Source organism: Amblyomma maculatum, chromosome 2 (genome assembly GCF_055883805.1).
Source record: "Amblyomma maculatum isolate TAMU_Amacu chromosome 2, ASM5588380v1, whole genome shotgun sequence".
Classification (NCBI taxonomy): domain Eukaryota; kingdom Metazoa; phylum Arthropoda; class Arachnida; order Ixodida; family Ixodidae; genus Amblyomma; species Amblyomma maculatum.
The window spans coordinates 130,576,883-130,600,500 of record NC_139345.1 but is presented as its reverse complement, the minus strand read 5'-3'; the positions used below and the strand labels follow the sequence as shown (position 1 = coordinate 130,600,500).

Here is a 23,618-nt window from a genome sequence, read left to right as displayed (position 1 = left end):
GGTCAAGATACGCAAGCAAAAATAATCAAAAATGAGACCAGTTTGATGTTAATAGCATTTAAGTAAGCCTTGCTCTAATCTCTGATGTGTTTGAAATACCTACACGAACGTGTTACTGGCGGAGAAAGAGTGAAGTGGATTATCTTGTGATCGTATAGACCAGGTAAGATGATAATAGCGGACACGATTTCTGGCGACGACATAAGGACAAGATCAAGAAGGGATGACGTAGAGGGAGTGACACGTGTTGTTAGTTAAACAAGTTGCGACAGCCCGGAATCAGAACATATGTGAAGGAAAATTTCAGAATGCGAATATGACGAAACCAAGACTGATTTGTCTTGATTCCATTAAAGGTCTGGGTAGTTGAAATCCCCTAACAGAAAGACGGTCACACCCGGAAAACGAACAGAGATTTGATTGAGGCAATCATGCAAATCATCACAGAAACTGGCTGGGCTAAACGGCGGTCGATATCACACACCAAAAATACTTTTTCTGAAACATACCGTTATACGACACCACACGATTTCTAAACTTGTTGTTAAAGTAACACAAAAGGTCTCGATTTCTTCATTACCAGCAAGTAAAACACCGCCGCCATGCCTCTGAGATCTGTCGCATCGGAATATGTTGTAATTATTTTCACACAGAAAGAGTCCACTGTATAATACCTTATCAGACAGCCATGTCTCTGCAAGAGTAATAATATCAGCGTTACAATCATTTATCAGACCACACAAGTCGTCTTTCTTGGGCAAGATACTGCTTATATTAGTGAAGAAAACATTCTGGCCGGCGTTCTAAATAGTAGTACCGCCACCTCTGGTGAATCCTTATTTTCTCACATCAGGCAGAATACGACTAGGACGGAGCGTGCGCGGGAGCTCACTGTCGGTATTTTACAGTGCAGGTCCAACCTCAAATACGTCAGTTTCCACATTATAGCTGTAGCATTTTTCTGTAGACATTCACAAGAGCGGCGACAAATGACCAAAACAGGAATTGTACATAATAGGAAGAAAGGAAAGTGTACATAAAATACATCTTAACGAACAAATACATCACACATTCGACACATAAAACAAAAGGGCAAAACCATGGGCGAAGGAACTCTCGTTTACCAAGGTAGAAAAGTTCCTCAGCCTGAAAGCTTACGATCTCCTTTCGTTGACGCGCCAGGATAGGGAAAAAAAGCGCACGTCGGTGCCGGCTCGATGCGACAGCCTCACAACGATTGCGTCATAACGCGAAAGCGCCAGATGCAATCAGCAATCGTGCAAAGCGACCGCGAGGACATCTACCATTTATCTGAAATCGATTATTGCCTAGACTTCTGAAACCGTCATGAACTTCCCTCCAAAAAACACGAGCAACAACGCATTGCTCGGCCATGTGACAATTGGATTCTTGAAGTGGGGAGTTGGGACACTGCGCTCTCCGTACAATGCCCCATCGCTGCAGCCGATCTCGTGTAGGCAAAACCCCTCACTCCAAAAGCCACATAAATTCGCGTAAATGCTCTGGCAGAAACGAGGCTGTGAGCGGTAAACAACAAGTGGAATCCGCCCTTCGCCTACGTTCCGCAGGCACCAGCGGAAGTAGTAACGTTCCCATGGACTCCACTACTCTGTTCGCCGAGAAGAAGTCAGGGGTAACATGGCGGACGTGGCGACGAAATGCCACCATACACAAATAAAAAACAGGCATCCGGAAAACCAGAGGTCCCCTATTGAGTGGTATGTCAGGGACAAGCTCCCTCACATTTGTGCCTAAAAAATAGAAGGCATGCACACGTGCTGGGCACTCATCACCCTGCAGCAAACGAAGAAGAAAGCGTAGAGCCAGCAGCCGACAGCAGACTGACAAAGAGGGGAAGGCAAACCCACTCTTAGAACGTGGCTGGCCGAGTGTCGCACGGCATACTAGTTCCGTGCTACCTGCATAAAAAAATGGACTTACAAGAGACTGAAGGGAACGCAAAATTCTGAGAGATGGATGCGTTACATGTGCGAGGTACCATATTAGCCGGCAGAAAGCAGTGTAGACAAGGTAGCGTTTCTCCAACATGGGTAGCTCAAAAGAACTGGCTGTAGTTACCTTGCTGCGCACCTCGTTTAATACAGACGTCCACACCGAAGCTATTATCCCACGTGCCTCATAATAATGCCAAGCATGCAGATGGTGTCGCTGGGAATAATTGGTAGGGCACCATTAGGGTGCGCGTCTGGCCTGTCAATTAAAAGGTATTTACTTTTTCAAAATTGAGAGCAGCCCCAGACACCTTGCCGTATCTGTCAAAAAGATGAAGGCAGCGCAGCATACTCGCTTCATCACGCAGATACAGTGTAATAGCATCCGCGTAAGAAGTCACACGCAGCGTCTGACACCCTGGGACAGGGAGGTCACGGATACTTTGGTCTGTAATTATTGCCCTCAAATAAGGCTCTAAGCTAGGAGCAAACAAAAGAGACGAGAGGAGACAACTTTGCCGGGCACATCGGGTCACATGGAAAGGGGCACTTTTCCACCTATCAATTGCCAGTGTGCTTTGAATGCCAACACACATGCTTTTAATTAAACATAGTAAATTTTACGAAAACTGGAAAGCATTCAAAACACTGAATATGTAGCCATATTCTATCCGGTCAAAAGCTTTTTCTTCATCTAAAGAAACAAAGATGCCACTAGATATAGCATCTCTCTGTGTAATCAATAATGTCTCGAGTGGCATACGACAAACTTTATATTTCCCTGCCAGGAACAGAGAAAACCTGATGACAACCAATAAGGGAGGCCATCACACCCCTCAAGCACCGAACCGCGATGGCTGTGAGAGCCTTGTAGTCTAGATTTAGAAGGTTGATCGGCCTCCACTCTTCTGGTCGAGATGATCCAGGATCACGTTTTGGGATCAAAATTATTCGCCCTCTTCAAAAACTGACCGGAAAATCTAAATGCTCAAAGCACTGTCGAAGGACATTGGTCAGTGCTGGACAACGTCCCTAAAACCCAAATAAAATTCCACAAGGAGCCCATCAGGCCCAGGCGCTGACCCGCATTTCATTGACTCCATAGCTGTCTTTACCTCTTCTACAGAGGGAAGTGCGCAAAACACAGCATGCTTCTCCGGCTGACCAGCGGCAACCCAGCTAACATTGGAGTTCTCTACAGCTCCTACATCAATCGTAGCATCTGGACACGCCATGCCTTTGAAGTGCGTCAAGAAACGCATGCAATCCCTAATTTTATGGGACGCAGAGTGGAGCGCTCCGCTCAACGCTGAGCTGTGGATGCAAGTTCTCCGTGCAAATCGAAGCACCTCAGGATGTGCAGATGGACTATGTCTTCCACGCCAGGCCACCGCCGAAAGGGACGAGGCTCCAATAAGGCACTGATACCGGCTATTTAGCTCGTCGCACCATGCGCGCATAAGAAGGGTATGCCAAACCGCTGTGTGTGCGATGCGGATCTTTGCAGCCGTGCCTGCCAGCTCCTGAGACATGCGACAACGTAATGCACGACCCTCTACCGAACTGTGCATGCGCCAAATTGATTTGAGCGTGTCCCTTTCATTTTCTGCACTGTCAGAAAGCGAGACGCGTAAAGCTCGCGGCAAGCTCACGCGAACGCGAATCGTGTAGTAAGCACACAACAAAACGCCACGGATGAAATGAGCCAGCGCTAGGAAAGGAGAGGCTGAGCATGACTGGCCGGTGGTCAGAAATGTGAATGGCCGTCTGAGGCAAGGTCAAAACATCCATAGCCGACACATACGTGGAAAGGGACTGTGGCACATATGCGCGGTCTAGGCTCCCGCAGATAAACCATGACGTCATGTCCAACAGAAACGCGACCAATGCTTGCGTTCGTAGGCATCAACAACGCAAAATGCTGAACCAGGCACTTCAGTTTACATGCGTTCCAAGTCGTTCGCCCTCGACCAGGACCTTGAACAGCTACGTATGAGTCTATAACACTATTAAAATCTCCCACTGTTATTTCATGGCGGCCGTCTAAAAAGTAAACATCCAACCGTTTAAAAAGTTAGTACTCAGGCTGGAGTCCGCCGGAGCTTAAATGCATGCACAAGCTGCGCAACCTCAAAGCTGCAAATAAGCAATCGAAAGCTAGCACACGCCCACACCCGTCATATGTGGTGGTGAGTAAAGGAAATTTATTGTCTTCCACACACATAGGTACTTGTATATACACACATATGCACTGTAGTACATACATGGGAGGACAACGAAAGGTGCGATACTAGCAACAATCACATATTTATAGTTATTCCGTGTTCATTAATACCTACAAGAACACAAGCTCAAAAGGAATTACAATGAGAAACTTGAGAGATGATTAAATCTTGTATGGCAATACAAATCCTGATTGATTTATTATTGATTTATAAGAAGGGAAAGGCGCGGTAACTGTCTCACTTGTTTTTATGTGGACACCACAACCGCGCCGCAAAGGAAGGGAGGAAGGTGGGAGTGAAAGTGGAATGAGAATACAGAATACACGTCCTCATTATTTGTGGTACGTAACAAAAGTGTGTGTGGGGGGGGGGGGGGGTGAGGGGTTAGTATGGCAAAGCTGGCATAACAAGCCTCCCGTCCCGAACGACGAGGAAACGGGTGTGCCAGCGCTGCAGAAACCGCGCCTTTCCATCTCTGTCCAGTTGATCAGAGAGATACTTCCACAATAGAAGACGCAGTCGCTGCAGCGCTGGGTACATGGCCCTGGCTGGTTGTCTATGGACTTCAGCAAGGCAACGTCTCTTCTACAGCACAAAATATACACAGGCGCCTACTAGCCGCGCAAAACATCCGTGTGGTGGCCTGGCGCCAGGGTCACCGTACACAGAGAACATCCTTCTCAACAAGCGCCACATGCCCAGCGCGACTGGGCATTCAAAGAACGCGTGCCTCATGGTTTCCATGCGGCCGCAGTTTGGGCATTGGTCATTTGTCATGACATGCCACATGGCGAGGCGTTCTCGCGTGGGTAACACGCCCCATCGCCGGCGCCACTCGAAATCGCGGACCTCGGAAGGCATTCAGCTCACCGCCCACCGACCCACTTGTTGACGGCCTTGCGGAGCTGGTCATCGCGGTTTAGACGCGAGGAGGCAACCATCTCGCTGACTTGTATTGCGGGCACCACAAACATATTGAGGTCAGGCAGGTCGCTATCGACCGCTGTCTTAAAGCTTGCTACCGTTTGGTAGAATCTGTGAGGCCTTTCGCCTGTGGGCCCAGGTGCCGGTCTGCAGTAAAGGCCCGGCGAGCTGTGCTCAGCCAGTACCGTGACAGGGAGCGACCCGGGTACAGCGGATCATTGAGCAGTGTGGCTACCAGTTTCGACGCGAGCACTCGGCCCACCCTGTTGTCGCACGGCAGCCCGATGCCTCCCCTTTTTTGCGGTAGGTGAAGGAAACGGCGCGCGATAAGAGCTGTCTGGCCATCCCAGGCAAACACCCCAGCCAGGGAGGTCAGGTGACCTGCTGTTCAACGCGGAATCACCGCAACGCGCGAAACGTAGAGCGCGTAGGCGTACACAGTCTTTACGACCGCGACTTTTGCCTGTACGTAAAGTGCAAAGTGGGCGGTCTCCGACATATCGCACTTGTGGCACGCGCTACCACATCCTGCCGCGTCTGCGGTGATACACCGCTCGCTTGAAAAAAAAAAAATGGTCTGGCTTAGCTTATGGAATTCGGCTAACCCGGCTTGAAAAGGAAATCGAGGCTTACTCGTGGGAACTTAGCCGAGAACAGTGGCATCAGACTTGCGACCGCCTTAATGGGCAACTGGGCAACAAGAACACGTGGTTTTTACTTAGACATTTACTGGACCCTACGAGAACTAAGGCAGATTCCCACAAGAACCTACATAGGATCTCGCAATCTTTCCAAGGCACCGACGAAGAGCTCATGACCACTTTAAAAGATAAATACATTAACACCTCCCAGGATATACCCACGCCAGATGGGTACTCAGGATTGGATAATCCTCGCATGGATAGCGTCTTTACCGTAGCAGAGATTAGGGCTGCTCTTAACAAAATTAACACCACCTCGGCACCGGGGGAAGATTGCATCACCAATAAGATGTTGCGCAATTTAGAAGACCAGTCAGTAGAGGCTCTTACGGACCTCTTCAACAGGTACTGGACAGAGGGCAGCGTCCCTGAGGAATGGAAGCACGCTAAAATTATTTTCATACCTAAACCGGGCAAAAGACTCGAGATGGGGAACCTCCGCCCAATCTCGCTAACGTCATGTCTCGGGAAGGTAATGGAACACGTTGTCTTAAACAGGCTCCTTATGCACACCGATGCGGAAGGCACGTTTCCCCCGTCCATGATTGGGTTTCGAGCAGGTCTTTCGACTCAGGACATTATGTGGCAAATTCAACAAGACATTCTAGATACAAATCGCATAAGAGCCACGCGAACCATCCTGGGACTCGATGTGAGTAAGGCCTTCGACAATGTGTCACACGCTTCCATCCTCAATCACCTCTCACAGTTACACGTAGGCAAACGGACATACGACTACATCGCTGCCTTTCTGAATGCGCGTACGGCTACGCTCCATTTCGTTGACAAAGTTAGCGACAAAATTACACTAGGGACGAGAGGAACACCGCAAGGCGCCGTACTTTCACCTTTTCTCTTCAACATCGTTATGAGCGGCCTCCCGCGTCTGTTAGATGATATCCCACACATACATCATTCCATATACGCCGACGACATCACCATATGGACCAATTCTGGCTCCGATGGAGATATTACAGATTCATTACAACGAGCTATCGACACGGTACAGTCTTATGTGCAGGAAAACGGCCTTACCTGTTCACCGGCTAAATCAGAACTTTTAGTTATAAGGAACAAACAAGCTTCACAGGTAAAGCCAGATTCTCGAGAACCTATCCAGTTACACATTGACAACCATCCGATACCCCCGGTAGCCACGATCAGAGTTCTCGGAATGTTGATTCAGAATAATACGCAGAACACAGAAGCTATACGCCGGCTACGCGTCACGGCGCACCAGATAGGTGGGCTGGTGAGACGCATTGCCACACGTCGCAGGGGTATGAGAGAAGCCGACCTGTGCAGGATTATCCAAGCCTTTATGATAAGCAGAATCATGTACGCTTGCCCGTACTATCATCTGCGTCGTAGGGACGAACATGCACTTAATAGCATAATTAGAACAGCATACAAAGCGGCCCTTAGCTTACCAGTATACGCTAACTCAGATCGACTACTGCAGTTAGGAATTTTTAACACACTATCTGAACTAATTGAAGCCCATAAGACAGCACAAGTGACCCGCCTGTCACGCAGCCTTGCGGGACGCGTAATTCTCGACAAGCTCCACATCCACCCCACTGAGGAGGTGTGCGCAACATCCCATTTATCGGCTGACATAACTAGTAGACTAGTTGTTAAACCAATAGCCAAAAACATGCTACCAGGTAGACATGATGCCCGCAGGAAGACAAGGGCACAGACCCTTGAGAAACAGTACGAGGACGATCCACAAGCAGTGTACGTGGATGCAGCTCAGCACATCAAAAACGGAGCATACGTGGCATGTATGGCCACTCCAAAGTCAACCTTCATTAACGCTATAACATTTCATGCTAGCTCCATATGCCAGGCAGAGGAAGTAGCTATCGCACTGGCCATCGCGGATCCCCACACCAAAACTATTCTAAGCGACTCAAAAAGCGCCGTTCAAAATTTCGCCAAAAATTCTGTAAGCGCACTCGCGGCGCGAATTCTGCGCAACCGATCTCTCAATCACAACATCAATCTCGTATGGGTTCCGGCTCACGCGGGTAACTCCGGAAACGAAGGGGTCGACCGTCTAGCCCGAGGCTTAACCAACCGGGAGACGGGAGATCTATCGGGAACGGACGCGCCTGTGGAGGCACCGCGCACATACGCGGAGGTAACAAACTTTTATCGCGAGCTAAGATGCACGTACCCCGCCCCTCACCCCGACCTCGACCGGGCGCAAGCCACGACACTCAGACGCCTACAAACAAAGGCCATTCTTAGCCCCTACCGACTATCGTTAATTACAAACGGAGAATTCAACCCTGCATGCCGGCACTGCGGTGACGGGACGCAGGCCACTCAAGACCATATACTGTGGGAATGCGCCAGCAATCCCCCTCCAAAGACACTCTTGCCAGCTCCCTCAGCGGAGGAATGGGACAAGCTGTTGGCCAGCCCAAGGAAAACTACGCAACTGGCCCTCGTCACGCGAGCTCAAGAGGTCGCTCCCGACTGGAGGCCACCCTAGACTCGCCCCAGCCCGAAATAATTCCTTTCATTTCGTGGCAATAAAAGTTGTTACCACCATGGTTAAGCCTAGGATGCGAAGCATACTAGCCTAAAAAATTAAACATTACCTGGCTATACCTGGTTAGCCATTCATAGACGAGACATTACCTGGCTATAGCTGGTTAGCCATTTCATAGACAAGAACAACTCATGTGTTACTCTGCTTCTTTCTTTATTTTTCTCAAACCAATAAATACACTATGATGATCAGTCTTCAGCACGCATTTTCCGTTTGGTAGCATTTCGCAGCTCGAACCGAGTAGAAGTACTCGAAGCTTCATTCTTCACCTCGGCATCAGTTGTCGAACGCTGCCGTCTAGCTGCATACTGTGCACGTCGCTTGGCAAGCCGTACTTCTCAATCTTCTCCCGTTTCCGTGGCTGTTCGCAACTTGCGCTTTGCGGTCTGACCAAGGTAGATATACAATGGTAGCGAAGGCTCCATAGACGCCCATTGGTCCAAAAAATGGCGGCTCATGGGCACCGCCATATTGGGGGGCAACTACGTATGAGTGACGTTAAATGACGTCAACATGCGTAATTTTTAGCGCGAATTTTAAAGTGATCTTTTTATAGAACCCGCATTTTCAAGCCGGTATATCATGAAGGTTGCCTTTCAGTGCGCACCAACCTTTGCCAGTAAAATGTGCTCGAGTTCCTGCTAGTTATGGCCTTGTTAATGTGCAATTCGGAACCCAATGAAAGTGACTGGCAAAGAAGGCAGCATAGAAAGGCAGCAACACTTTCAGACGCTGGCTTACCTTGGCTGGCTAAGCATGCAATCATGCATGATTCGTAGTGGAAACCTTGGTGGTATTTGGTGCTAGTACTTTTGAGTACAAGGTATGATGCACAAAGCACAGGCACAAGTGCACAGTTTGCAATACAGTGTACGGCAAGTATGGTTTTCATGTTCATGGTTTATTACAGCCACCAAACACATACAGTGATAAAGTACACCAACAAAAAATACGCGTCACAGGCAGCTGAAGCAGTAGTTTCTTTAAGCTGGCTATCCATCTCAATGGTCACAGTGCGGATAGAAAAAAGCCCTGCAGTTTCACGAACGTTGTCAGGTAGGAAATTGAAAAGCACAGAAGACAGTGCTAAGACAGCTTCAATTGAGGCAAACATGACATGACATAAGTAGGCGCATCAACACGGGTCGCAGCCTTTTTGACGACAGATACGCAGACGGTTCGAAGTGCTTGGAACAAACCCGCAAGTCTCGCAGCTACCATGGTGTCTTCTCCAGGCTGACGTTGTGGCAGAACTGCACCCACGCTCGGCACCTGGACGTGATGCAACGTGCACGGTATTCAAAATTGCGCCGTAAGGAATACTGCATACTCCAAACGCCAATGCGTCATTATTCCTGTCAATGCTAACTGCAGTACAATATACTTCCATTATACCTGAACTATGGTAGTAAATACTCGCCCCAAGCTCTCAGCGCCCAAGAGTGCGGTTACGTACGCTCGTCCTCATGCCATGCGGGTAGCTATACTTTTCTGTGGTTAAGATTGACGAGAATGAAGTGCGTTTAAAGTTACCCTAACGGTCATGCACATGCAGAATAGCAATAACAAGACAGGCAGTAACTCCTGCTGAGTGAATTCAGTTAAAGCACCCTCAAAGCCGCGCATATACACGTGGCTGAATTTCGATACTACCAGTTGCGAGGATCAAATTGGCCTCGCGGTTTTGGAAAACTAAACAGTGTTGTGCTCAGACTTGTCAGGCAGCACAATTGATTTTAAATTGGCCTTCCGGTCAGTGGCATGCGCGTGGTTGCTCCTGAGAGCCCGGTATCAAGTTAACGCTGGTGATAGCCGGCTGCATGAAATTCACCATAAATCAGACAAATGGTGGGCCTCTTTCGCACAGCTTAGCACTTAAAGTGTGTGCCCTGTAGTGTAGTACATAAATATCCCCGAAAAAATGAAGCCACGTGCGCACGAACTGGTTACAGAAACAGAAGCGAAAAGCCAAACGAAAGCATTCGGAGCATACCTAGAGCAGACGCCTTGTAGCAGACGATACTGACAAAAGCTCACCTGTGAAAGTCCAGCGGGAAGCGGTGTAGCTTGACACCGACGGTACTGTCCATGCTGTCGCAATGTGCCACGGCGCATCGTTTCTTCACACGCCGCAAGCTCATCTTGAAATAAAGCGCTAAGCGCTTGAAAAGAACAGCGCGAAGCGTGCTAAGACGGAAAAAGTCTTCGCACTGGCCGCACGTCGAAGGAAACGACAAAAACGAGAAAACCGCCACAGCGGTGCGGCAGGGTACAAATTTTAAAAACGGTGACAGAGAAGCGACGCCTAAGGACGACGAAAACTTCGCAAAAGGGGCATTTCGAGACCGGCGAGCTAAATTTATAAGCTTTAACAGGCGCGCTATTGCAGACAGCTGGCGATAAGAAACCGCTTCGTGAGCTCCCGCGCCCACTGTGGCCGGGTGCCGAAACATGGCCTGCAAAGTCAAGCTGCAAATGCACCGCACACTCATCAACAGGGGGCGTAACGAGAACGTTGCAAAAAATTAAAAATGCGGCGTAATGTTTTGCTGAAATAGTTTACCTATTTTATAAAACGTGGCATTAAAATATTTATTTCTTTACATTGTTTTATAGCGTTTTTATTTGTGCATTTGAATTTCATTATCGAAGTGTTTCGGCCCCCCCCCAAAGTGGCAGTGCTGCCGTCGCGCTAGACCGTTTTTGGGCCCAGCCTTCGCCACCATTTTGCCGTCGTCAGATAGGGAGGGGGATTGACACCCGGAGGTACCGTGCCCCAGAGTCACACATAACTCATCAGCCCATCATCATCCATTCAACACCTCCGGCAAAGTCCCCCCCAGGGCCAAGTGGGGTCTGGGAGAGTTTTTTAGTTCGAGGTGAGGGTCCTACCCGGACAAGGGGGCCGCCGCGTGATGCCCTCACAGGAGTGAGTGTCATCAGACGCAAAGACGGCTTGCAGCGCCATCGTGGCATCGAGCCAACGAGGCGGACCTTCATGACAGCACGAGTGTCACTAAGGACAACCAATCCCTGTGATAAAATCATAGTGACACAGAGAGTGTTCCACCCTTAACCGAGAAAATCACAGACGGCCCGCACCAAACCTTCGAGAACCTCTGCTCGCCAAGGATGCGACGTTCCCGCTGCAGGCAGAACCAGACCTCTTTCCGTATCTTTGCAATTACTTCATGGTGGCCCGGAGCTCTACATCCGCCTTGGTCTGGCGAGCCGCCCTCTCCCTGGCTGACATCTCGCTGCTCAAGTGACTCAACGAGTGCGTCGCCTTTTATACAATTGCGTGACGTCAGTATCTCCTAGCGGTAGGAGCGGGAATTAGGCCGCCGGCGGAGGCTGCGCGTCCGCATGCGAGCGCACGAGTTGAGCCCCAGCTTTCACAGCTGTTGTGATGTCATATCAAGTGGTGCGCCGATGTAGGTCAAGTGGTAGCTACGCGGCCGCGCGCGGCGCAGCAAGGAAGAGCTCCGTTGTGCGGCTAGTATGCTTCGCATAAAGGACGCCCAGCACACGGACCGCGTCGACAAATGGAACACAAACTGGGAGAGGGTCCGAGAAAGAGCCAAATCGCAGCGCGCGGCTTTTACTGGCGTTCAACTGCGCTCCAGACAAATTGGAATATGTGTCAAAAACACCAAGAAAGGCGCCGAAGCTGCGGCCATCGCGTAAGAAAAGGGACAGATCGTCCGCGTAAGCTGACACCACGACCGTTTCCTGCCCCGCCATCGGAAAGCCCCGGATGTGTCGATCACAGGCAACTCTCCTTAACAGCGGATCCGATGACAGGACAAAACGTGTAGGCGACAAGGGGCGACCCTGGCGAACTCCCCTTGTTACGGCGAAAGGAGGGGCTAAAGACCCGTTCAGAACAAGTGCACTACTTAGGTTGCTGTACAAAACTCGTACCTGTAGATAAATACTGGAGGCAGACCGAAGCAGCGGAGGGCAGCAAACAAGTAGCCGTGCTCTATTCCGTCAAATGCCTTCGATTGATCTAAGAAGAGAAAGACACCGTCTACTACCTTCTTTTTTGCATAAGCGAACACGTCTCGTGTCGGCGTGAGTGACGCAAAGACAGAACGAACCTGAACTGCACATGATTGATAGTCGCTGACAAGAAATGGTAGGACGGGGCGCAAGGGTTTGACCAAAAGGGAGGCGACCAACTTGTAATCTGTGTTAAAGGAGTATAGACACCATTTTTTGAAGCGTCGGAAGGAATACGATTGCTTTCCTGGTTATACAGAGATGCTCCCCAAGCAATCCCAACCTCGCACGTTTCCGCGAAGATATTTTAATTTGATTTTAAAAACAAGCCAGGCAAGTACTCCGTTTTTCAAAACCCATTGGCATCGACATCTCTGTGACGAAAACGTGTACATAGGTAAACAACATGACGTCATCAAACAACTCTGACGTGGAGTCGGCAAAGCAGAGAGCAGCGACGACACATGGCCGGATTCGAACAGCGCCGCCGCCGCTTCCGGCCGTGCCTGAGAAAGAACTCCGCTTCTGCTCGCTTTACTCGATGGCTTCTTCGTTGGTGCATGTTACAATTACCTCACCAGTGTACGTAAGGAGACTGCCTGCTAAACTCAGGCCCCAACAGCATGCCTGCACAAGTGTAGGGCTTACGGCAACGGTGCCTGTCGATGGCGCGCCGGCAACATACTGCGCCGCTCCCCGCCTACCCCAGACGTCGCTAGCCCTAGCTGGTTTCACATCGAAGCGCCAACGAAAGGCGCTTCGGAACGAGCTAACGCTGTAAAAAACTTCGGAGTTTAGCGCCGCTTTACTGGCAAGCCCATCTCTTAAAATAATTTCTTGCTTTGCGCGACGCCTTCAGCAGCGGAGCTAGCTGACTGACATCAGGTGCGTCGCACCGGGCAGCAGCTGTCGGAAAAAAAAAAGTTCGCTTGTATCACTGTAAATATTTCTACAGGACCTCCGTATTGGCCGAATAATCCTCGCAATTTAATCGTGACTGATAGTCCTTTGTACAAATAGCTATGTAAGCGAATGAACAGCGATCTGCGATAGCTAGATTACCGATAGCGGATGCTGAGGCAGGCCGATCGCGGCGGCCATGGCTTTACGCACCCAGATTGCCTTGACTGCGCCAGATGGCGCCACATGCTTGAACGGCGGCACGCAGGCCTGACGCGTCGGGACCAATCAGCGCGTGAACAGGCGTGAGCACGGGAGCCATTGGGAGAGCTTACGGGCTACGGTGGCTGATCGCGTCATTACTAAAATATTTTTTAGAACAGCTTGGCTCACAGCGTTGGCCAACCGGACTGACAAAGCAGCATCTTTACGGTTCCTTTGTTCAACATTCCTACCAGTCGACATTTCCTGCGCGTCAACCGACCAAGCTTTCGTGGCTGCTGCTGATTCCTGCTTCGTCGCTTGAGTCGCAGGCGAGCGGGTCGGGATTAAAGTGCCCGGCAATGTTAGCAACATCCACGCTATTGGGCGAAACAACGTCGCAGTACTAATTATGCTACGCTGAAGCGCTGCTCGACGACGATATATTTTCGTGCACGTGCGACAGCAAGCAGACGAAAAACACGACCAGAATGCGTCATCAGATTTTGTGTTTACGCGATCACCAACCTTGCCAGTAGGGGGCGCTCGTGTGGCGTTCTCGTATGTTTGACGTCATCGCGCGCTCGTGTCCGGAGAGATCGAAACCGAAACTGGCCCTGATAAATGCACTGATAACAAATTAATTGATCTGTGCTGGGGCTTTTTGGGTCGCAGTCCCTTTGTTTCGGACCACTGTGGATAGATTAAAGCAAAAATACCGGAACAGAAAATGTACGTGTCTATACTCCTTTAAGTAGCGTAATCGAGCGCCACGCCTCCGGTTCGATATCTGCAGGCTCATGGACGTTGTCCCGTCTTGCATGTGCACTTCCTGTTAAGAAAACGTTTTATTAGACATAAAACATTCACATTAGACATTCACATGAGTGGCGACAAATGATCAAAACAGGAATTGCACATGATTAACAACAAAGGAAAGCGTACATAAAATACATCTTAATGAACAAATACATCACAGATAAGTAGTGACATACAAAATAAAATTCGGGCAGTTCGTGATGATGGTATATACAATTTTGAATGGCGATGTACCTGAAGGTACAGACATGAGTAGAAAATGTGCCAAACAAAGCGCGCTTCCTAACGCTCCTAGCAAGCACACCCATCGCTGAGAAAACCGCAAAGCTTCGAAAATTACGATGAACGTTGCGCTATTAGACGCGACTTAGTTCAAAGGTGAAGAAATGAACTCTACTCTAACATTTTAATTAGACGTAAATATCTATCGTGCACTTTACATATACGCTGCCTTGAGCTAATTTCACGAAGTTTTATTGCACACACCGCAGAAAGGAGCGTTTTTGTCCAGTGAATGCCTATATTAGCTTTGGACATTTTCTTCTGTGCCAGCGAACGTGGCAACGCAGATTGCACCGCGTGGGTAAAGTACATTCTTCCAGCCCAGCCGGGGTGGCGCAGTGGTAAGACGCCCGACTACTGTGCCGGAGTTCCCGTGTTCGAACCCGACCTCGGCGGCTGCGTTTCGATGGAGGCGAAACGAAGTGGCGTCCGTGTGCTGTGCGATGTCAGCGCACGTTAAATATCCCCAGGTGGTCGAAATTACTCCTTAGCCCTCCACTACGGCTCCCCTTTCTCTCATTGCACTTTCGCTCCCATCTTCCGCCCCGCCGGGGTGGTGCAGTGGTAAGACGGCCGACTACTGTGCCGGAGTACCCGGGTTCGAACCCGACCTCGGCGGCTGCGTTTCGATGGAGGCGAAACGAAGAGGCGTCCGTGTGCTGTGCGATGTCAGCGCACGCTAAAGATCCCCAGGTGGTCGAAGTTACTCCGTAGCCCTTCACTACGGCTCCTCTTTCTCTCTTTCCACTTTCACTCTCACCTTCCTCCCTTCCCTTACGGCGCGGTTGCGGTGTCCACAGAAAACAAGTGAGACAGTTACCGCGCCTTTCCCTTCCTATAAATAAATCAGTTAAACTTACGGTGCGGTTCAGGTGTCCACGGAGCAAGTGTGACAGATACTGCTCCTTTCCCGTCCTGTGAACCAACTAACGAAAGTACATTCTTCCAGAGTCGATGTGGCATGAAATGGGTAGGGGGAAAAGCAAATTGGTTGAATATGGTTTAAGGTGCTATCTTGAAATACGTCTAGGCACAGAAAATCATGCGACGAGCTTTCTTCTGCTAACAAGATACCAGGCTGAGTCAATCACGTAGATTGTTATTGTAGCGAGGGCTACATTCGTCTCCAATAAACCATTTCGCTGTGGAACCACTCTGAAAGGTGTGGACTGCGCGGCGGAGCAGAGGAGCAGGTGCGAGGGGCGTGAGATCAGAGCTTCTCTGCCGGGTGCAATAGCCACTGCCGCGCGTGCCTTCACGCAAATGCCACGTACAGCTATGCGCATAACTGCGCATTCACTACTCCGTGTATGAACGGATGTAAAACGCGACGGCCGCAGCGCAGGAAGGTGGCTGCTCCTGGGCCTACGGCCTGTAGGTAACAGCCGCTTGCGGCGGGGGCTAAAAGACAATAATAATAATTGGTTCAGGGGAGAGAAAGGCGCATTATCTGTCACACTTGCTCTGTGGACACCTGACCCGCGCGATAAGGGGAGCGATGAAGGTGGAAGTGAAAGGGGAAAGATAAAGGAGAGCCGTAGTGGAGGGCTACGGAGTAATTTCGACCTCCTGGGGATCTTAAACGTGCTGACATCGCACAGCACACAGACGCCACTTCGTTTCGCCTCCTTCGAGATGCAGCCGCCGTGGTCGGGTTCGAACCCGGGAACTCCGGCACAGTAGTCGGGCGTATAACCACTGCACCATCCCGGCGGGGCAGGCGGGGGTAGCCTGCCTCCGAATTTCTATCTGTTGCAGGCCGTCATTGCACCCGCTACCGTTTCGGTGGTGGTCGACGACTCTTGCGACACGCGTCTTTCTCTGCCTCTTTTTTACCTCTGTTTCTCTTCTGTCCGCATGAGGCAGTGGAGGCTAGTCTATCGAATCTACCTAAATTGAATACGGGATACGTACCCTGCACACCGTTACCATATATGGGCCACTGCTCATCGCCCCGCCGGGGTGGTGCAGTGGTAAGACGCCCGACTACTGTGCCGGAGTACCCGGGTTCGATCCCGACCTTGGCGGCTGCGTTTCGATGGAGGCGAAACGAAGAGGCGTCCGTGTGCTGTGCGATGTCAGCGCACGTTAAAGATCCCCAGGTGGTCCAAATTACTCCGTAGCCCTCCACTACGGCTCGTCTTTCTCTCTATCCACTTTCTCTCCCACCTTCCTCCCTTCCCCTACGGCGCGGTTCAGGTGACCACAGCTACAAGTGTGACAGATACTGCGCCATTCCTTTCCTGTGAACCAATCAATCAATCAACCACTGCTCATCAGGGTTTTGTAGGAAACGAGGCAGCAGACGCAGCCGCCCGTGCGCTTTCTCACCGGGCTGTGTTCTCCCCCCCCCCCCACCCGGTCAGGAACCCAATTTCAATCCGGTCTACACCTTCAAATATATTATGACGTACTGTCGAAATTTTCATCGCCTTTACCCCTCCCCTTGTAAGGGGATCAAAAAGGCGGATGAGTGTCTTCTTGTCCAGCTTATCACCAATACATTGCTGTTCCCGGTAGCCCTAAAACAGTTTGACCCCTCCATTAGTGGCAGCTGCCCACACTGTGGAGCGGTGTCTTCTGATGTCTATCGCATGCTATGGGCCTGCTCCTCCAACCCTGCTATTCCCCCCTCCCCCACCCAACCCGGGAGGACAGGGAGGCGATCCTATTCGGCTGTCACAACTTACAGGCCAACAAGCCTTAGTCGGGCGCGCCCGGGCGGGGGCAACCGCCATTGGGGTTCCAAACTCGGGACCTCCGCCTAGTGCTTGTAAGGACTGGGTGCCAATAAACGCCATACCAACACCGGAGCAGTGGGAGGTTGCGCTGCCCTACTCGACGCCTGATGACAAGCTCAAACTTATCGACAGAGCGCGCAAGACGGCAATGGCCACTGGGACCCTGGACTGAGGGTCCCACCACAGCGGGAGAATTCCCTTTTGCTAAATAGTTTTTCATTCATGAGCTGATGCAAACATACCTCCTGGCCCTTGTATAGCAAATAAATGTTCTTACCAACACCAACTACAGAGCCAGTAGCAGGTTCGTGCATTCCATATTCTTCTTCCTACAGTCGCAACAAACAACAATCAAACCATAGCGCAGTCGTTTCGCATCGAGGAGAGTCGGCCAGCTGCTCAGCGGCGGTATCGATGGGGAGAGGCTTAATTCCTCGTGTCCAGTATTTGTTGCCTGGAAATTGGCCATTCAGAAGATGGTTTGGTTTGCGGAGTTTAACGTCCCAAAGCAACTCAGGCTATGAGGGACGCCGTAGGGGAAGACTCCAGAAATTTAGACCACCTGGGGTTATTCAACGTTCACTGACATCGCACAGCACACGGGCGTCTAGATTTTCGCCTCCATCGAAAAGCAGGAGAAAGAATGAATACCGAAAGACCACGCGAGCAGCAGAGACGCCTGAACAAAGAGAAGAGCGTCTCGCCTAGTGGAGACGCCAGGATGCAGAGCATAGCAGGTGGCGCATAGCAGGTGAGATGGAGCCTTCGCAAGATCAAGGGGAAACACGACTGTGACGGAAGAGGATATAAAGGCCCGTCGTGTAACTTAGTGTCTGATGCCGTTCGTCTTGAACCAAATAAGAAATATGCAATCTGCATCTACGTGGGACAAACAGCCTGCTGTCAGACACATGCTTTCGATCCCAGTGAACAACGAAGAATAATTAAATAATAATTGGCTCAAGGAAGGCAAAGGAGCAGTATCTAATAATAATAACTGGTTCACAGGAAGGGAAAGGCGCGGTATCTGTCACTCTTGCTCTGTGGACACCTGAACCGGCTGTAAGAGAAGGGATGAAGGTGGGAATGAAAATGGAAGGAGAAAAGGCAGCAGTAGTAGAGGGCCACGGAGTAATTTCGACCACCTTCGTACGCTGACATCGCACAGCACACGGACCCCACTTCGTTTCGCTACAGTGGCTAGTAGTTTCGCCTCCATCATATGTCACACTTGTTTTCTGGACTCCTGACCGCACTGTACGGGAAGGGAGGAGGGAGGAGGGAGCGGGAGAAGAGAAGACGAGCCGTAGTGGAGGGCTTCAGAGTAATTTCGACCACCTGGGGATCTTTAACGTGACTTACATTGCATGCCCCGCCGGGGTAGTGCAGTGGTAAGACGCCCGACTACTGTGCCGGAGTACCCGGGTACGAACCCGAGTTCAGCGGCTGCATTTCGATGAGTCGAAGCGAAGAGGCGTCCGTGTGCTGTGCGGTCAGCGCACGTTAAAGATCCCCAGGTGGTCGAAATTACTCCGTAGCCCTCCACTACGGCTCCTCTTTCTCTCTTTCCACTTTCACTCCCACCTTCCACCCTTCCCTTACGGTGTGGTTGAGGCGTCCACAGAAAATAAGTGAGACAGGTATCGCGTCTTTCCCTTCCTATAAATCAATCAATCAATCTTACATCGCACAACACAGGGGTGCATCTCCGCTTCTGAGGCGCACGTCTTCCTGTCCCTCGTCTTTTTCTTATCTATTCTTCTGTCCGCACGAGGCAGCGGAGCTGACATCGCACAGCAAACGAAGAGGCGTCCGTTTGCTGTGCGATGTCAGCGCACGTTAAAGATCCCCAGGTGGTCGAAATTACTCCGTAGCCCTCCACTACGGCTCCTCTTTCTCTCTTTCCACTTTCACTCCCACTTTCCTCCCTTCCCTTACGGCGCGGTTGCGGTGTCCACAGAAAACAAGTGAGACAGTTACCGCGCCTTTCCCTTCCTATAAATAAATCAGTGGCTCAGCTACAGAGCCAGTAGCAGGCCCTTGCATTTTCTTTTCTTTCTTCCTACAGGCACCACAACAACCTCTCCACCACTGGTCGGGATCGAGCCCGACCGCCGGTGCACTGCAGGGTGCAAAAAATGCTGTCCACAACCGCCAGTATTCTAAGAAACGAAAATGAGTTAAATGCGCTGCAAAAGCCATCAGTGCTAAAAAAAGTCTCCAGTTACGTTGGAACGAAAAAATTACTGGCCCAATGTTTCGTTTAAGCAGCATCCCTTCACCCGCGCCACAGTTGTTTCCGAAGCAGCTGTGCTCAAAATACACAAATAATCACTGATTTTGTTGTTGTTGCGACTGTAAGAAGGAAAAGATATGCATGGGCCTGCTACTGACTCTGTTGTAGACTGGAGGAAGACGGAAAAGAAAATGCACAGACCTGCTACTAGCTCTAGCTCAGCCACCTCCGCTGCCTCGTGCGGACAGCACAGAAAATAGAAAAGAAAGAAAAAATTTAGAGTACGCTTAAGCTTCGCGTTTAAGAATGAAACTCGATACCACAAAAAACACCGTAGTGCGCCCGGCATGGGTAGACGCAAACGCTTTCATTACACGTCTCTCAAAAGCGAGTTCATGTTCAGACGCTTCATGCCCTAGCGGTGACGTCATCGCTTCCACTAGCGGCCTCTGCGAGAGAACCTTTCGGCTCCAGTTCGCGCGTACAAACGTTCCCTCGGTCAGGATGCGCGTGCACTGAGAAGGGAGGCTGTTTTCGAATTCCTACATAGAGCAACTTGCTATACGTACTCATTTTTATTTATTAATCCTTCCGGGACGTAGAAGCGCTGCTAGCCACCTTGCCGAAACGCGCGGGCCTCAATTTGCAGTCGTAGTTTGTCGGCAACATCGTTGAAGATCCGAGCCGGCGCGATGAAGATCTCGGAGGCCATGCCCAGTCTATGTTATTCCGTGCGCCACACGCATGATGGCGCTACGTGCACGCCAAGCGAAGAAGTACAACGTAAAAGTAATTTGCCACTCGCTTAACTGCGTGTTCTGTAATTCTGTAATTTACATGCTCATAATTTTTAGTATACGCCACAATACACCTCTCTAAGGGACATTTCTGAGACAACACCGCAATCAGTAGACGCGCCTTTGTCAATTTCAAACCTTCTAGCTGGCGTGGTGGAGTGGTTAACATTCTCGTCTCGCATCCCGGAGGCGCACGTTCGATTCCTCAGGTCGGCGTTTTTTTCTTATTTATTAATGCTTCTGGGATTTTTCGCTCACGGCCAACGCCGGACGACGCGGGACGGCAGCCGCTGATGACGACGTCGGCTTTTCTGCGACACGGTGCCTGATTTATTTATAGGAAGGGAAAGGCACGGTAATGTCTCACTTGTTTTCTGTGGACACCGCAACCGCGCCGTAAGGGAAGGGAGGAAGGTGGGAGTGAAAGTGGAAAGAGAGAAAGAGGAGCCGTAGTGGAGGGCTACGGAGTAATTTCGACCACCTGGGAATCTTTAACGTGCGCTGACATCGCACAGCACACGGACGCCTCTTCGTTTCGCCTCCATCGAAACGCAGCCGCCGAGGTCGGGTTCGAGCCCGGGTACTCCAGCACAGTAGTCGGGCGTCTTACCACTGCACCACCCCGGCGGGGCCGACCAACACCGCCTAGACTACTAGGCGGTGTTGTGGGCCGACACGGTGCCTTTAACGCTACCGCGTGAAAAGAACAATTCACCGCGATGCAGAACGCCTTCACCGAGAGGCTAACTACATTAGAAAAGACTGTGACCCCAATTCAACAAAATGGACAGGCGCAGTAAAAATGAAGACTCTCTGGTGTGGCAGTGGAACTGCCGCGGCTTCCAACGAAAGCGAGCGCTCTTGCAACAGCACTTAGAGCAGAGCGCAGAAAAACCTTTAGCTATAGCCCTTCAGGAAACAGGAAAAGGTCTACCAAAATTATCGGAATATCAGGCGTTCCACGGTAATCGGGGAGAAAAATCCCGCGTCTCCACGCTAGTTAAAAGACACATAGCGGTAGTCGAGCATGAGGTCAACTCACGAGACATCGAAGCTGTATTAATAGAAATTATCACTGGTCGCAAGGAAGAGGCTAGTCTCTTCATCTTAAATCTGTACAGCACCCCCCAGCAGAGAAAGGTACGTTTCCGCGCCCTCTTCCGCAAAGCGATCAAAACAGCAGGAAGCAATACTCTTATAATTCTAGGAGACTTCAATGCCGCCCACCAAGAATGGGGCTACAATAGACACGACCCCAAGGGTAGGCAACTGTGGGAGGACATACATGAGCTCGGCCTCACCCTGCTGACGGACCCTAGCTGTCCGTCCAGGATGGGAAACAGCGTCTGTGCAGACACCACCCCGGACCTTACCTTAGGAAAAAACACGGGAGACGCAGTCTGGAAAAACACAGCTCAAAATTTTGGCAGCGACCACTTTGTTCTGGCTCTCACCCTCAGCAAGGGCGTCAAAACGCGTCGCCTCAAAAAACCCAAAATCACCGATTGGGACAGGTTTAGGCAAATCAGAGAAAACTGCGAATCGGGAGATGAAATCCAAAACATAGAGCAATGGGCAGAGACGCTTAAGAAACAAGTAGAGAAAGCAACCACGACCCTACGGGAGGACGATGCGCCGGTGACGGTTGACAGCAAACTCCTTCATATGTGGGAAGCAAAATGCGGCATGGAGAGGCGTCTCCGGTCGCAAAGATGGAACAGGAACCTTAGGCGAAGGATAGCAAGATATAACAAAGAGATTGAAGATTACGCAGTAAAACTTTGCGAACAAAACTGGTGTAGTAGGTGTGACGAGATGGAAGGGAACATGAGCCTTGCTAATACGTGGAGCCTACTCAGACACCTACTTGATCCTGACAATTCGAAAACTCAATCGGGCATAAGACTGACGAAAGCCAGACACGCGTTCGAGGGCACGGACGGGGAACTCATGGCGAAACTAATTAACATGTACGTAGGCGACACGCAAACCTTACCCCTGCCGGATTACGAAGGACCCTTAAACGAGGCCCTAGACGCGCCGATCACGGAGGCGGAGGTTCGCGCCGAAATATTAGGCCTAAAAACAAAATCGGCTCCCGGCCCAGACGGAATCACAAACAAGGTTCTCCGAAATTTGGACGATAATTCCATCCGCGCGCTCACCAAGTACATGAGAATCGTATGGGACAGAGGCCGCCTCCCACAACAGTGGAAGACGGCAAACGTAATTTTGATACCGAAGCCAGGCAAACCCCCTAAACTAGAGAACTTACGACCAATCTCTCTAACATCCTGTATAGGGAAATTGATGGAGCGGGTAGTCCAAACGCGACTAACGCGTTTCATGGAGCTTAACGACCTGTGGCCACACGAAATGGTTGGGTTCCGGCCCGGCCTGTGCACACAGGACGTAATGCTCCGCTTGAGACACGATATCATAGAAAGCGAAACCAGGGACGCGAGGGTACTACTAGGTCTAGACCTGACAAAGGCGTTCGATAACGTAAAACACGCGGCAATTCTTTCTGGTCTCCAAGAATTGGGGGTCGGAAAGAAAACGTACGACTACGTAAAAGACTTCCTGTCGGGTAGAACGATAAAGATAAAGTTTCAGGACATTGAATCCTCCACCGTCAAACTAGGAAGCAGGGGTACGCCACAGGGTTCGGTGCTGTCCCCGTTCCTCTTTAATGTTGCCATGCGAAACCTCCCGGCAGAACTGAGGAAAGTGGAAAACTTGAAATTCAGTATGTACGCGGACGACGTCAACCTGTGGGCTACCCAGGGGAGTGACGCGAGCATCGAGGAGCGCTTGCAAGCGGCGGCGGACACCGTCGTGTCCTACGCGGCCGAAAGGGGCCTCTCGTGCTCTCCACAAAAATCGGAACTGTTTATATACAACCCGAAGGCGCTCAGGTGTAAACGCCAGATAAACATCAGCGTAACAGTAGACGGCCAAATAGTGCCAAAAGTCGAACAAATTAGGATCTTGGGGCTGTTTCTACAAGCAGATGGGTACAACGATACAACGGTAAAGAAACTGAACGCGTACGCCACGCAAGTCACGGGTCTGTTCAGGAGAATCGCACTAAAGGGTCGGGGCCTTAAGGAACGAAGCCTCCTGAAACTAATGCAGGCTTACATCACTAGCCGCATATGTTACGCCACACCATTCCTAAACATTAGATCAGACGAAAGGCAGAGAATAGACGCACTCATCAGACGATGCGCGAAGAGGGCTCTGGGACT

General features: G+C 50.5%; 1 pseudogene; it reads left to right on the top strand.

The window, feature by feature from the left end:
• Window positions 1–3,206: 3,206 nt before the first annotated feature.
• The window catches only part of LOC146199883 (uncharacterized), a 189,085-nt pseudogene continuing 168,673 nt past the window's right edge, over window positions 3,207–23,618 (top strand).